A 14,677-nucleotide genomic window follows, 5' to 3' on the forward strand; every position below is an offset into this window, starting at 1 on the left:
ATGCTATGTGGGATAACATGAAGGTAAGTAAGAAATTTAGTTAGGCTACAAATTGGAGAGCTGGAGGCATGATTTTGGATAGAATCTAATGTGTCTATTATAGTGAAGATGGATTATGTCCCACTCCAAGATAGTAGGGATTCACTGCACTCAACCTACAGGCAGCCAGCTGGCTATCTACCCCAGGTATTGGGGCCATATTGAAAGCTCGGTGTAGTGTCTGGCTAGGCATTCAGAAGTGGTAATGGCAAAATAAGCCTTGGTGAGGAGAAGAGATTTTAAGAACTTTTGGATCTACTGGATCACAAGGCCCAAGTAGCAGAATGACTTGCATTGAATCCTGAACTTGTTGCAGAGCCTTCTTTTATTTTGACACCTGCTCAAAAGCAGCAGCCTTCTAATTGACAAATGGGTCATAGCAGCACATTCAATTCTTGTTGTCTCCAAGACTGAAGGAGGCCCAAAAAGCATTGTGTCTCTTTCCTGGTGGCACGTTGTACAAAGTGTAACCAGTTGACCTTCACTTAGAGGAACTCCTGGACTAGCTGGACTGGGCCCTAGACTAAATGGACTGGGCCACTGGACCCCAAGACTACCAGACATGTATGCCCTAGACTGCAGACCTTAGAAATCTCACCAAGGTGGCAGGCTGTGAATTTAATGGGATTTACTTCCTACCTTTTGATATTTATGTGTCTTAACAAGACATCTAGGGTATTCGCTACAACCTTCTCACCAGGTGCAATCAGCATGTCATCAGTGACTAGCAGACCACTATGATGTTCTGTCAGATGGCATAAATAATAAAAAATTCCTGTGGACTATATTCTGGCAGGGAGAAGGATGGATATAGCCCTGAGTAAGGAAGTGAAACTGAACTGATGTCTCTGTCAGATAAAAACAAACTACTTTTGGTGTAATTTTTCTAATTACTATAGAGAAAAAGTAATTTGTCAAAGTAATAGTTGCATACCAGATAGCAGGAGCCGTGCTGATTTACTCCAGTAAAGAAACTCAGCTGATGCTGGTAGAGTCACCACCTGATTAAATTCATAATTCTCTACTGTCATTATCTAAGATCCATTTGTCTTTTGCATAAACCGAATAGGCAAGTTAAGCGAGAATCTGAGAAGAATCCCCACTCCTGCATTTTACAATACTTTGCAGTTCCCCCAGGCATTCAAGAGTTGCTTTAGATTTACTTTTTTTGATAGGGAGAGGTTGCTCCAGAAACTTCCGCTTGGCTCTTCCTGCAAAATAACCCTCACTGCATGTTTTAGAAAACCATTTGGAGCTTCTGCCAGTTACGGAGTATGTATAGTCCAACTATATATTCAGAGTGGATTTAAGGACCCTGTTGACTCACTGTGAGAAAGACATAGACCAAAACTGACTTCCATAAGCTATCACTCTGATGAGACTCAGTGGCATTTTAGGACCTCAGGAAACAGTGTCAGTTTAAGGCAGCGTCTAGTAATTTCCACAAGTCTGTATATTTTCCTTTTCCCAGTTTCCCAGCAGTTACCAGGAGAGGTGCTACAGGAGGAAGGTTCAATTACACACCTATGACGTTGTTTCAGTGTTCTTTCTCAAGAAAACTCATCTCTTCCCCTTATTCACAGGGTTCTGGGTCTGTGTATTGAATCAGTTCTGGGAATTCTAAGATTATTCAATCCCTTCAGACTGATTCAAGTCAAGTATCTTCACCTAACAGTTCTTTTCTTTTACATATAAAAGGAAACTTTAGTAATCTGCTCGTTTACCGTTTAACGTAAGCCTATGGGATACCAACACCAAGATTTTTGTGGGTCATATTATACTGATACTACTCTGGAGCTGCTGGCCATTTACATAAAAACGTCCACCTTTTCTTTGGTGGTTAATTTCTGCTCTCCAGCCTCTGTCACTCTTCGGTTTCCTTTGGGTTTTTCCAATTAAAAAATTGATAAGCAGTTTACTTCAAAATTTTAAGATCCCTAAGCTTTTAAGAATCCCTTCTCTACTGGCATCTCAACTTCATTTAATAGAGTCCTCAGTGCAGGCCAGGTTTTAGCCAATCATTTGCTCAAACTATTGATGCCACTCCTGGCTCCTTGAACTAGCCTGTAGGATTTAGAATCTCTGATCAGTCATCCATATTAACAAAATCAGTCAAAGTCAACATTACATTCTTTCCTTCTTGGCCTGGAACCCTTATAATCCATTTCTCACATAAAATGTCCAAGTTTCTACAAGTCTTTTACAGTAAATGCCCTTTCTAATAAGCTGCTCAAGGCATTATATCTGAGCAAAGGCGTCCCCGTCTGCTGTTGCTGGGACTTATGGCATTGCTGGAGACTTTAGTTACCTGCAGTCACTAACTTCTTGTTTATTTGTATAATACGTAGAATATGACTTCTATAATTTCTGCTTCCTTGAATATAAAGCAATTTTCCTTATGGTGCAACATAAAAATGGCTTTTGAAAATGATTCAAGGATGCTTGAAAAGAAAATTCATTCCCCATAGGATTCAGGGTTAAAATGTTAGGATTCATGAAGTATATTATTCAATCGTCTGTCTATATGTATTTTTTGTTATTGATGTTATTGATGTCAGGAGCTAAAATAGTTGTGTTAAAGTTTCTCACAGTGGTGGCTTCAGCTAATTTCCCTTTGCATTTACAGGTTTTTTTTCTTTACATATTTTGATGCTATGTTATTAAATCTCCATCGTGTATTATTATAGTCTGTCAATGTAGAATGTCTCCCTTTGCCCCGATTTAATTTTTGTTTTGAGTATTTTTTTTTTTTTGCTCCAATGATTTGTGCCACACCTGCCTTATTTTTATTGAAACTTATAATAATTCTTCCTGTTGTTTCATTGTTACTATTTCAATACAGTTATTGTGTAAGAAATATAGAGTTGCATTTGGTTTTTAAAAACAATATGACAGTATTGGCTTCTTCAGATGGAAGTTTAGCCTGTTTCCATTTACTGTAGTAACTAATATGCTTGAGAAGCTACTTTTATTTTACTTAAAGCAGTAAATCACTTAGTGATATGTTAAAAATGATTCAAAATAAAAATGAAATGAAAAATCTTTCATACAAGAAATAGTACATTATTATTAAAAGTCTGAACAATAGTCATGCCTGAATAAAATTGTAGAAAATTTAGAAAAATAAGAAATAGAGAATAAATTTATCAATAATTCTACCACGAAGCAATATACATTATTAACATTTTTGTGTATTTTTTGCCTTCTGTACATATCGTTTTGCATCTCTGAGGTCGAACTGTGTAAGCCATCTGACTTTTTTTAATCATCATAAGAATTTTCCCACATCATTAAACATCCTATATAAATAATATTTTTAATGACTGCATTTTATTGTCATATGATCATAACGTTCTTTACTAATCATAGCTCTATTATGAAAATGTAAGTTCTTTCTTGTCATTTACTATTATTAATAAATCTTTTAATGCATTTAATTAGTTACTTAAACTCCAAAAAATGTACTATTCCGTCAAAAATATATTTTTTAAAAAGGATCCTTGATATATAATGCATGACTCCTTTGCAAAATTGTGTATCCATTTATGTTCCCAGCATATTAGATTTAAGATTAGAAGTTAAATTTAGTTCCACGATGAAGGAAATTACCAGCATTTTTTTCACTGTTTTATTTCTAGTGCCAACACAGCGCTTGGCACATATATATAGTAGACATTCAGAAAATATTTTTGAATGAATAATTGAATTATTCCTATGCAGGCAATGGTGCGAGAGCAGAAAAGTCATAATCCTTTAGAGTACAAGAGGATGTATTCATTTGAAAAATGGATTAATTGATTTCCCCAAAATCATGCCGCTATTTTTTTGAAAAGTCCAGAAGTAGAACACAGTTTATTGACTCCAGTCTTTATGCTCTTTCTGCAACACATAAAGTTATAATCAATTTTGATTTTTTTTCTAGTTGATGCTGTCTCTATGTATTAATAAGCTAGACTAGTATATAATTTTAAATACATATATTTATTTGATATAAAGTCAAATTTATCATATTCACAAAATTCAACATGCTCACCCACACATACACACAAATCAGATTGGTCAATGATGGACCACAAAATGAAGAAAGAATTGACAACTGACAACATGAACCATTTACCTATCTCTGTTTATGTAGTGATATCTTTTTTATATAGATTTTGCCTTGAAGAAATGTTCCAAACCTGATGTGTGGGGAAGCTAGAATTTAGGCAGAAATCAAGCCAAGTGATGGATTTTGGGACTGTCAGAACATCTAGAAGTTAGGGAGAATAATCCCAGTGAGAAAGAACTGAGAAGAAGCCCTCAAATACACACATAAACATTCATCAGAGTTTTGGTGAATCTCTGAACTGTGCTTGCATGGATGGTCCCCAAGAATCCCAGTGGGGGAAAATAAAGGTAGAAGACTGAGAGAGGTGGGCAGAGATTTCAGCTGCTGCCCATTACAGGGGAAACAGAATTTGCAATTCAAATCCTGGTGTATTTGTAACACATTGAGATTAGAGTTGAAACTCTATGCAACAGAAGTATAGCCTAGATCCAAAGAATAAGGTATATATTTAAGGGAAAAGCCAAAATAGACTCATCCTAACAAATAAAACAAAATCTCTACACATTTAAGGTGATTCAATAATTTAATTGCCTTCTAGAATAAAACAAAACCCTCTCCAAAAGAGGATAAATTAATCTACAGTTGCTAAAATGTGCCACACATAATGTAGAGTATACAATAAAAAATTAGTAGACCTGTAAAACAAATATGAAAGTATGACCTATAATCAAGAGAAAAATTAATCAATAAAAAAGAGACCCACAAATAGCTAAGACATTGAGTTAGCAGACAAGGACTATAAATCTCTATTACAAATACGTCAAAGATTCTTCAGGAAAAAATAGATATAATGGGAGAAAAGCAGGGTGATTTAGATAGTCTAAAAAAGATGAAAGAGGAAACCCTAGAACTGAAAATGCCTTGCCTCAATTCCAAAATCATTGATGGGATTAATAGCAGAACAGATAAAACAATTGAAAGGATTATTAAACTTGAAGACAGGCTAGTAAAAATTATAGAAATTGAAGGAGAGAAAGAGGGAGGATTTAAAACATTAATCAGAGTCTTAATATGTGTGACAGTATCAAATGATCTAATATACCTGTAACAGAAGTCCCAGAAGGAAAGAAGAGAGAGACTGGGTCAGAAAAATGCATGAAGAAATACAGGCCAAAAAAATTCCATATTTGTTTAAAAATAATAATCCATACATCCAAGAAGTTCGGCAAAGAGCAAGCAGGACAAATAAAAAGCCATATCTAAATACATCATTGTCAGTTACAGAAAATAAATGATAAAGAAAAATATTTATTAAGGAACAGAGGAAAGAGATACATTACATACAGGAGAACCCCAATAAAACTGAGAGCTGTCTTCTCATCATAAAAGTTGTAGACCATAAAATGAAACAACATTTTTAAAGTGGTAAAAAAACCAAAAAACAAAAAAGGCTGGCAACCAAGAAGTCCACATCAAAAATCTATCATGCAGAATTAAGGCAAAATGAAGACATTTTAAATAATCAAGTGTTGATACAATGTTCTGCCTTCACCATGGCAAGACATGTCCACTACAATGTATCTCTCCCATGACTACAATTAAAAACTCTATATAAAATGAAATTATACTTGAGGATTCTGAGATATGAATAAAAGTAGATGGCTTAGAGAAGGTAGTCAAACTGGGGAAAGCAGCCCAGGTCGGGTGTGTGGGGTGTGTGTGTGTTCTATTATTTTTTATACAACCGCATAGTGGAATAGTGATATGGGAAGCTAAAACTTCTGTAGAACTCCTATATATCTGACCCTTAGGAACCTGGAAGAGGAGCAGATTGTAGCAGAATGTGGGAGTAGAGGGGATTCCAGAGAGAAGGGAGCTGAAGAGGGGGATTCCCTGACTTTATCTATGAACTTGCACAAGCATCAGGCACACTCCTTGCTGTGCATGAATGAGACAGACCCAGAACAGCATAACAAAGATGTTGAGAACTGAGCTAAGATTTTAAACATTGGCCCCAGTCTCAGACTAACCCCTGATTTTTGCGTGTGTGACAGAACCAAGCAGCATAGCAAAAGCTTCGGAAACTAAACTGAGATTAGAACCACCACCCACAGAAAGCAAGATAGAATTTGTGGTCTCAGTTGATTACCTGATAAAACAACAATGAAAGCAACAACTTTCGGAAGATTTTAACAGAATCTATAGTTTACAAAAAATATTCAAAATATTCAGGATGTAATCCAAAGTTGCTTGACATAAAAAGACACAGAAAAGGTGACAAATTTTCAAGGGAGGCAACAATCTGGGCAAAGAGCCGGATGTTGGAATTTTTCTATCAAAGAGTTTAAAGCAGCTAATATAACTGTATTCCATGAAGTAAAGCTGAACACATATGAAATGAATAAAACATAAAAATTCTCAGCAGAGAAATAGAAGCACTTTTTAAAAATTGGAAATTTTAGAACTAAAAATGTAGTACCTGCAATAAAAAATTCATTGGATGGGCTCAATAGAAAAACAAATATGTCAGAGTAAAGAGTCAGTGAAGTTGAAGATAGAACAGTAGAAAGTCCTATTATTATCACAATAGATGCAGAAAAAGCATTCAGAAAAATTTAATATCCATTTAAACTCTCAGCAACAAAAACTAGAAGAGATCATTCTCAATCTGAGAAACAACGTCTATTAAAGCAAAACACCACCTAAAGCTAGCATCATTCTTAATGGCTAATGTTGAGCTTGTACTTCCCAAAGATCTGTAAAAGTTAAAAAACGCTCACTCTCATCATTATTATTCAACATTGCACTGGATATCTTAGTGAATCCAAAAGGCAAAACATGCATTTGTAAATACATACATACACACATACATAAAATAAACACTGGAAAGAAGTAAACCTGTCTACATTCTCTGATAATATCATTGTTGGAAAGAAAATTCTAAGGCAGTAGATTTTTCTACAAAAAATCTGCTAGAACTCATAAGCAAATTTATGAAAGTCATATGACTTATGGTCAAAATTTTATAAATCAATTCTATTTCTAAATACTGGCAGCAAACAATTGGGAAATGAAGTTAGAAGAGGAGCATTTAAAATAGTATCGAAAACAGAACTATCTTAGCAATAAATTTAATGAAATGCATGTGAGATTCCTACGCTTAAAAGTATAAAATATTACTAGGAGAAATTAAAGAAGATAAACACACACATGAAATATTTTTGTAAAATTGAAGATTTAACGTTTTTAACATGTCAGTACTTTCTAAATTGATTTATATATTCAGTGAAATTCCGGGAAAATCCAAGCAGATATATTGTAGAAATTTACAGAGTAGTTATAGTATTTGTATGAAAATGCAAAGGATGTGTAACAGCCAAAGCAATTGGAAAAAAAAAAAAACTAAGTTGGAAGGCTTTCACCACTTGGTTTTATGACTTGTCATAAAGCTATTGTCATCAGGAAAATGTGATCTTGGCACAAAGATAGGCAAAGAAGTCAATGGAAATTGGAAATAGATCCATACCTATGTAGTAAACTGATTTTCAACAAAACGACTGGAGTAATTACATGTGAATTGTCTTTTCAACAAATGGTGCTGGAACAACTGAGAATCATACAAGTAAAGTCAAATCTCAGCACTGCCTCACAAAAATGAATTTGATGTGATCACAAATCTAGACATAAAAGCTAAATGCACAGCTTGTAGAAAAAATAGGAGACTATGTATGTGACCTTGTTTTAAGGAAAAATTTCTTACACAGGACACAAAAGGATTAACCATAAAAGAAAACGAATCGATAAAAAAGACTTCGTCAAAATTTGAAACTTTACTCTTCAAAAGACTATTTTAAAAACTCACAATTTAAGCTACAAACTGGGAGAAAATACATATTGTACTACAACTCAATAAGAAAAAAAATAGGCAAAAGTTGTAAACAGAATCTTCAAATAAGATGATATAGTAATCACCAATAAACACAGGAAAAGATGCCTAACATAATTATCTGGGAAATTGGAATTACCATGAAAGGCTATATCACATACTCTAAGGGGGACTGAAATTTAAAAATCTAATAGTACCAGTTATTAGCATCGTTGTGGAAGATATGAAACTCTCATTGCTGAAGGGAATATAGAATGATACACTTTGGAAACCAGTTTGGCAGTAAGTAAACAAATACCTACCCTATGATCTAGCATTTCTACTCCTAGATATTTACCTAAGATAAAGATATATCTCACAAAAGAGTTGCTCAAGTATTATCGATCAGCTTTCTTTACAATGAACCCAAACTGGAAACGATCCAAATTTCTATCAAACAAGAGAATGAACAAATTGTGGCATATCCACGCAAATACATTCAGCAATAAAAAAGATATGCAACAACATAAATGCACCTCAAAAAACATAATCCTGAGTGAGAGAAGCTAGGCATAAAAGAAGATAGATGATTCCACTTATATAAAATTTCAAAACAGGCAAAACTAAGCCATAAGCCTGCACCGTACTTTTGAATTCATCAAGTATTCACTTTGCGATTCAATTAATAGAAGTAATTCTATAATCTTTCACTTAAAATTATGTTGTATAAAATATCAGTAGAGAGAGATTATGAAAAATTTCCATTTACCTCTTTTTCATTATTCAGGGAAAAATAGATACTCTGACATACATATTTCAAAACACCTAATAATTTATCCAAACAGAGAGTTTCCAATGAAGATAACCAAAACAATGTGGCCATCAGGGAAAAAGATGATTTTCATTTAGTTTTTTCTCTAAGATTTTCTAGTTATTCTGCCCAGGAGCAGTGTCAGCACTCGATTTAGAGTGCTTGACATGTTTTACTAAAGAAAATAAAGGAAGGATTTACTGGTCTTCATGGGTCTACGGTAATCTCCCTGATTCTAATAAATTTATTTAAATTGAAAATGACCTTAGCCATCTATTCTTTTTCATAAGACAGAGAAAGTTCTTGAGTTTACTCCAACTGAAATGAAAGTTTTCTCTTGTCATAAACTGCCAATTAGCTTGTGCTCACTGAGTTAATTTTGTATTATGAAGCCAAAGTAATGCAACAATTCACTAACTGATGAGTTGTGAGGTCTTGGTATTCCAGATTAGTAGTCAAAACACCTCAGAAATGAAATTCTGCCTTTGCCAATGAGCCTGACATTTTATAATTCTTGTCTGTAATTACTGATGCTCTGAGAACTAGCGTGCCCTTCCTTCTATCTGCAACAAATTCTGTTCAATTCTCATCTTCTGGATTTAGTACAATGCCTCTAATTTTATTCTGTATGATCTTTTAATCTTCGTAGCACTAATTTTTAGCCTATGTATGTGCCTTTGCATTGCAAATTATTTTAATGGCTTTGTTTTCTTTATATCATATTAAGTTATAAATTCTGGGAAAATTGTCATACGAATCTCACCTGCAAGAATTAAATGAGATAATGCCAATAAAGTCCTTAGCACATTGACTGGCACATATTAAATAAGCAATGAAGGTAAACTATTATGTCTGATAAACTCCTTACAGGGAAGATCTTTGTCTTTCGACCTTTGTGTATGGTAATTACTACGGATCTGTGTCATCACTCCCTAAATTAATTTCATCCAATAATTTCACAGGAATGATTTAAATTGTGAATATCTATGAAGATTTTTACTTGGTGGGTGCTTCCTTTCCTGAAGTTACCATTTTTTCACCTGAGAACGCTCTCAGCAATTACGTGGTGCTCTTTAAAACTCTTTTCCTCACTAGTGGGAGGAGGGGCAACGAGTGAGTGAGTGCACCAAAGATGGGAAAGAGTAAGCGTCCTGGCAAGCTCAGCAGCAAGCCGGTGGATACAGAGTAACCCCTTTAAATCTGTAAACTGGCTTTCCTCACAGTCAGAAATTTTCTTTCTACTCTGTAAGAACTATTCAATGAACAATAATACACAACTGAAATAAAATTTTAAATGCTTTGAGACTTTATATTAAAATAACCCTGAAAATTTTTATTTTTGGTTAGATATTCTTCACCTAATCTTGGCCTGGTCAGCATTTTCCCTTTCTTCTATCATGTAGAAATATAAAATACATAAAAGTGACAGAGAGAATATTTTGATAGCATGCATGTGTTACTCATTTTCATCACACGTTCCGTGTTGGAATGCAAAATATTTGAGAAAGGTAATGTTTTCTTGCAGTCGTCTATCCTTCTTGCAGAAACCCATCACCTTAATAGGAGTCTTCAAAAATTGCTTGGCCCATAGATTCTTTTTTGGCTCATTGGAAATATTTCATAGTATTGCACTATCCTAGATTTCCTCAGTCATCCTTTTTTTCCATCTAGAAGCTATTTTTCTTTTCTCTAACTTCAGAGTGGCCAAGTCATTCCTCTGATAGTGACTAACAGACCCTTTTCAACATACTCTATTTTCCCCACACAAACAATTTCCTAGTTGAAGCAGCATCAATCATCAAAGAAATCAGTTCTTTGGTAAATACACCTAAAGAACTTGGCTAGAGATTTTTTTAAACCTCTCTATAGAAGTAGGACCTAACAGATTCCTAGGTAATATTTCTGAATGTCTCCAAATCTAAATATAAGACTTTCTTAGAAATGAATGGCCTCAAACACACATTGATAGGAATTACACAGATTATCTAATCTTCCTGAACTCTGCTTCACTTACATGCAAAATGTGGATGAAAACACCAAACTACTGTGAAAATTATATAAAACAATGCATATAAACTTCTTTGCATAGTGCCAAGCAATACAAGCTATCTATCTTTATAAGAATTACTGTGATAATGAGTACACTGCATTTCTATCACACCAGGAATAGTCCACCTTACAAAAGAAGTGGTGTTAAGTAAGGTTAGGGGCCAGCCTGGTGGCATAGAGGTTTAAGTTCGTACACTCGGCTTTGGTAGCCTGTGGTTCACTGGTTTGGATCACAGGCATGGATGGACCTACACACAACTCATCAAACCATGTTGTGGCAGCATCTCACATACAAAATAGAGGAATATTGGCACAGATGTTAGCTCAAGGACGATCTTCCTCAAGCAAAAAGAGGAAGATTGGCAAGAGATGTTAGCTCAGGGCTAGTCTTCCTCACCAAAATATAAAGAAGAAGTAAGGCCATATGATATAGTGAGAAGAATCAGTATTTCATAATACAGGCATGTGACTCATATTCTTGTCAAGATATAGACTGTTTCCACGACTCCAGATTTCCTCATGTCTCAGTGTAGTCAGTCTCCTCCTGGCCTCTGGAAACCACTGATCTACTTTCTATCATGGTAAGTTGAGCTTGTTTAGAATTTAATATAAATGGATTACAGAATCTTTCGTATCTGCCTTCTTTCATTAAAAATAATGCTTCAGATATTCATCTTTGTTGATTTCTTTTTATTTCTTGGTAGCAGTATTTTAGTTCCGCCTCAGTTTTTTTTTGCATTGAAAAATAGATATTATTAGTGTTGTGTATATAGTTAGTATATGCTTAGATTTTTCCAGTCGTTTATTAATTTTATTGCTGTTCACTTTTTTTTTGCATCTTAGATCTTCCACCAAGAATAATTTTCTTTCCTACTAAAGTATTAGTAGGAAATTTTGCAGAAATTTTGTACCAATAAAGGACATTTTCAGAAGTCATTCCACTGTAGTTTGGGGATAAACTCATTTTTCGTTTGCCTGAAAAAAGTCTTTATTTCACCCTCATTCTTTAGTATTAATTTAGCTAGGTGTAAGATTGGAGGTTGACAGTTAGGACAGACATGGTCAGCTATCCATGAGGGATGCCTGCCACACTTCTCTGGGACAGAATTGTTGCAGAAAGTAGCTGCCCACACAGGGATTATATTGATCAGTCTCCTTTGCAGTGAGGTAGGCCCATATTTTTAGTTCTTTCCAATGTATTGTGAGAAGTGAAGCCGTTCACTTCCAGCCTGAAGTGTTTAAGAAGGGATTTGCCTTCTACACCCATTTTTGCCCCTGTTTCCTGACCGAAAGCCTAAGGCCTGGGCTGGTGAGGGAGCCCAAGGAGAAGGGAGCCTGATTGAATCACTGTGTAGCGAGCCACAAGTCAAACATCCACTTGTACTTTACAGGAACAAGAGAGAGTTTCTGTTATGGTAACTCACTGTTATTTCTGATTTTAGCTGTTATAGCAACTACATTATTTTAATTAATACAATTAATTCTTCTCTGCATTTAGAAATCATTATTTAACTGTATACTGGCTTCTTGGATTGCTGTTGAAAAATCTGATGTTGGTGTTATGATATGGTTTTTTAGTTGCTTGTCTGTCTTCTCTCTCTTGCTAGTTTTATAACCAGTTTGTGTTCTGCAATTTTGCTACACTGCCTCTAGTGGTTGATATTTATTTATATTGTTTTGCACTTATTGTTCTTACTAAACCAGAGTATTTATTTCTTTTTTCAATTCTGTGTACCTCTCAGATTTTAACTCTTCTAATGTTACTTCTACCTTATTCTTTTTATTCCCTTCATCTGCAATTCCAATTATAGGTATTTAAAAATTTTGCATTCTTTCCCCCATTGTGTCTACATTTATTTTCTGGTATTTTCAATCTTTGGTAACTTATTTATCTCTATCTTTCAGCTCCCCTATGTTTAATTTGATGTTTAACCCATTTATTAAAAATTATTTCAAGGGCCTGCCCCGTGGCTTAGTGGTTAAGTTCAGCACACTCCACTGTGGCCTGGGTTCAGTTCCCAGATATAGACCCACACCACTTGTCAGTGGCCATGCTACAGTGGCAACGCACATACAAAATAGAGGAAGATTGGCACAGATGTTAGCTCAGGGCAAATCTACCTCAAGCAAAAAGAGGAAGATTGGCAACAGATATGAGCTTCGGGCAGATCTTCCCAAGCAAAAACTAAATAAATAATATCATGGATTATACAATTTTTTTTCATTTCTAATAACATTGTTTGGTTCTTTATCAAGGCCATCTACTCCAGTTGAGTAATACCTTCTTCCTTGATTATAATTTTGATTTCTTCAACATTTCCTATATATTATATAATCTACGTGATAAATTCATTATTTGAAAATCTTGAAGTTTTAATTCTACTGTTTTTTGTCCTTGCTAACTTTGTGAGGGGCTTGTTGCCTACATATTTTGTAATTTTGGCCTGTGGGCTCATGTTGACAGTTTTATCAGCAGATTAATGTGAAACTTGAGATGAGGGTGCTTCCCTCCAGCGTTTCAACTGATTTTGCTTCTGTAGGATACACTGGGATACCAATAAGCCAGGACAAGTTTAAAATAAATTTCTCAGTTTGGGTTTCCTTGGCTTCATAAGTGGTGTAAATCCATATCTCAAACCAATATGAAGGGATACCTAATTTCATTTCCATGTTTGTTTCTTCTGTTAAGTTTCTGTAAAATGAAATTGATTTATTAATAAATTTAAAATAACATGTATAGTGTATCGTGTGTATCTCTTATGTCTTTTGTATGGAAAGATGTCTTAAATCATATTCACCATATCTACATAATGTAATTTTGATTGATACATTTTTTTCTCTCTGACTTTTTCTCATTTCTTAAATAGTTTATAATGAATATGCATTTTTGGTATAAAATAGTAAGATTTAAAAAACAGTAGATTATCAACAAAAATAAAACTCCAAGAAAGTAAACATATTTTAAGGGGTGCATAATATAGTACTACTCATATAAAAAGAGGGAGTACTTAATATATTACAAGAGCGGACATAAGAAAGATTTTCTTTTTTCACAGAGTCCCAAAGATCTATGTATATCACAGGAGAAAAGTCTTTTATTTTTACTTTATGAATGTGGCTACCCAATTATATGTTCAAGGCTGGCAGGCAGCTTGAACAATTTTTGCGCTTCTTGCAGGACTGCTGTATAGCATTAGGGAAGCACTTTTTCTGCAATGACCTGGCATTGGGTTGAAGAATTAATTTAGCCAAGACAGTTTTTTAAAAATTCTAAACAAACATGTGTAATGCTATATTTTATCAAAATATTGTACTTTCACCTATACGTTGGTGTACAGTTTTATGTACTACTTAAAATAAATGTATGAACATACATTCTGTTGTTTATATTTAATGACATTTGAATTGTGGAACATAAGATTTTTTTTTACCGTTCACAACAAAGTGGAAATGCAGCTTTAAAGACTTAAAACGACTTTGTTACTACAACACTGATGCTATATGCATATAAGACCCCAGAACTGACTTGAAAACAATATCTTCATTCATCCTGTTTTCTGTCTAATCAATCAAAAGTGTTCTCAATATAAATTAGTCATTAGAAAAACCTGAAAAATAAAATCAAGCACTTTTCAGTCGAGAACATTTTTATTTTATGACCCTGGCCTTTGAAAAAATTGCCAAGTGGAGAATCCGTGATGACTGTGTATGGAACTTATAAAACAGAGCTTCATACTGTAGAAAATTCAGTAATTCAATATGAAACCTGAGTTTATCCCAAGACAGAAATTATTGCTGCTTCTTGAGGACTTCACATTGTTGAAAATGCAATTAAAATTATGATTAGGCATCCACTTGCATT

This window comes from Equus caballus, chromosome 17 (genome assembly GCF_041296265.1).
Source record: "Equus caballus isolate H_3958 breed thoroughbred chromosome 17, TB-T2T, whole genome shotgun sequence".
In the NCBI taxonomy this organism is placed as follows: domain Eukaryota; kingdom Metazoa; phylum Chordata; class Mammalia; order Perissodactyla; family Equidae; genus Equus; species Equus caballus.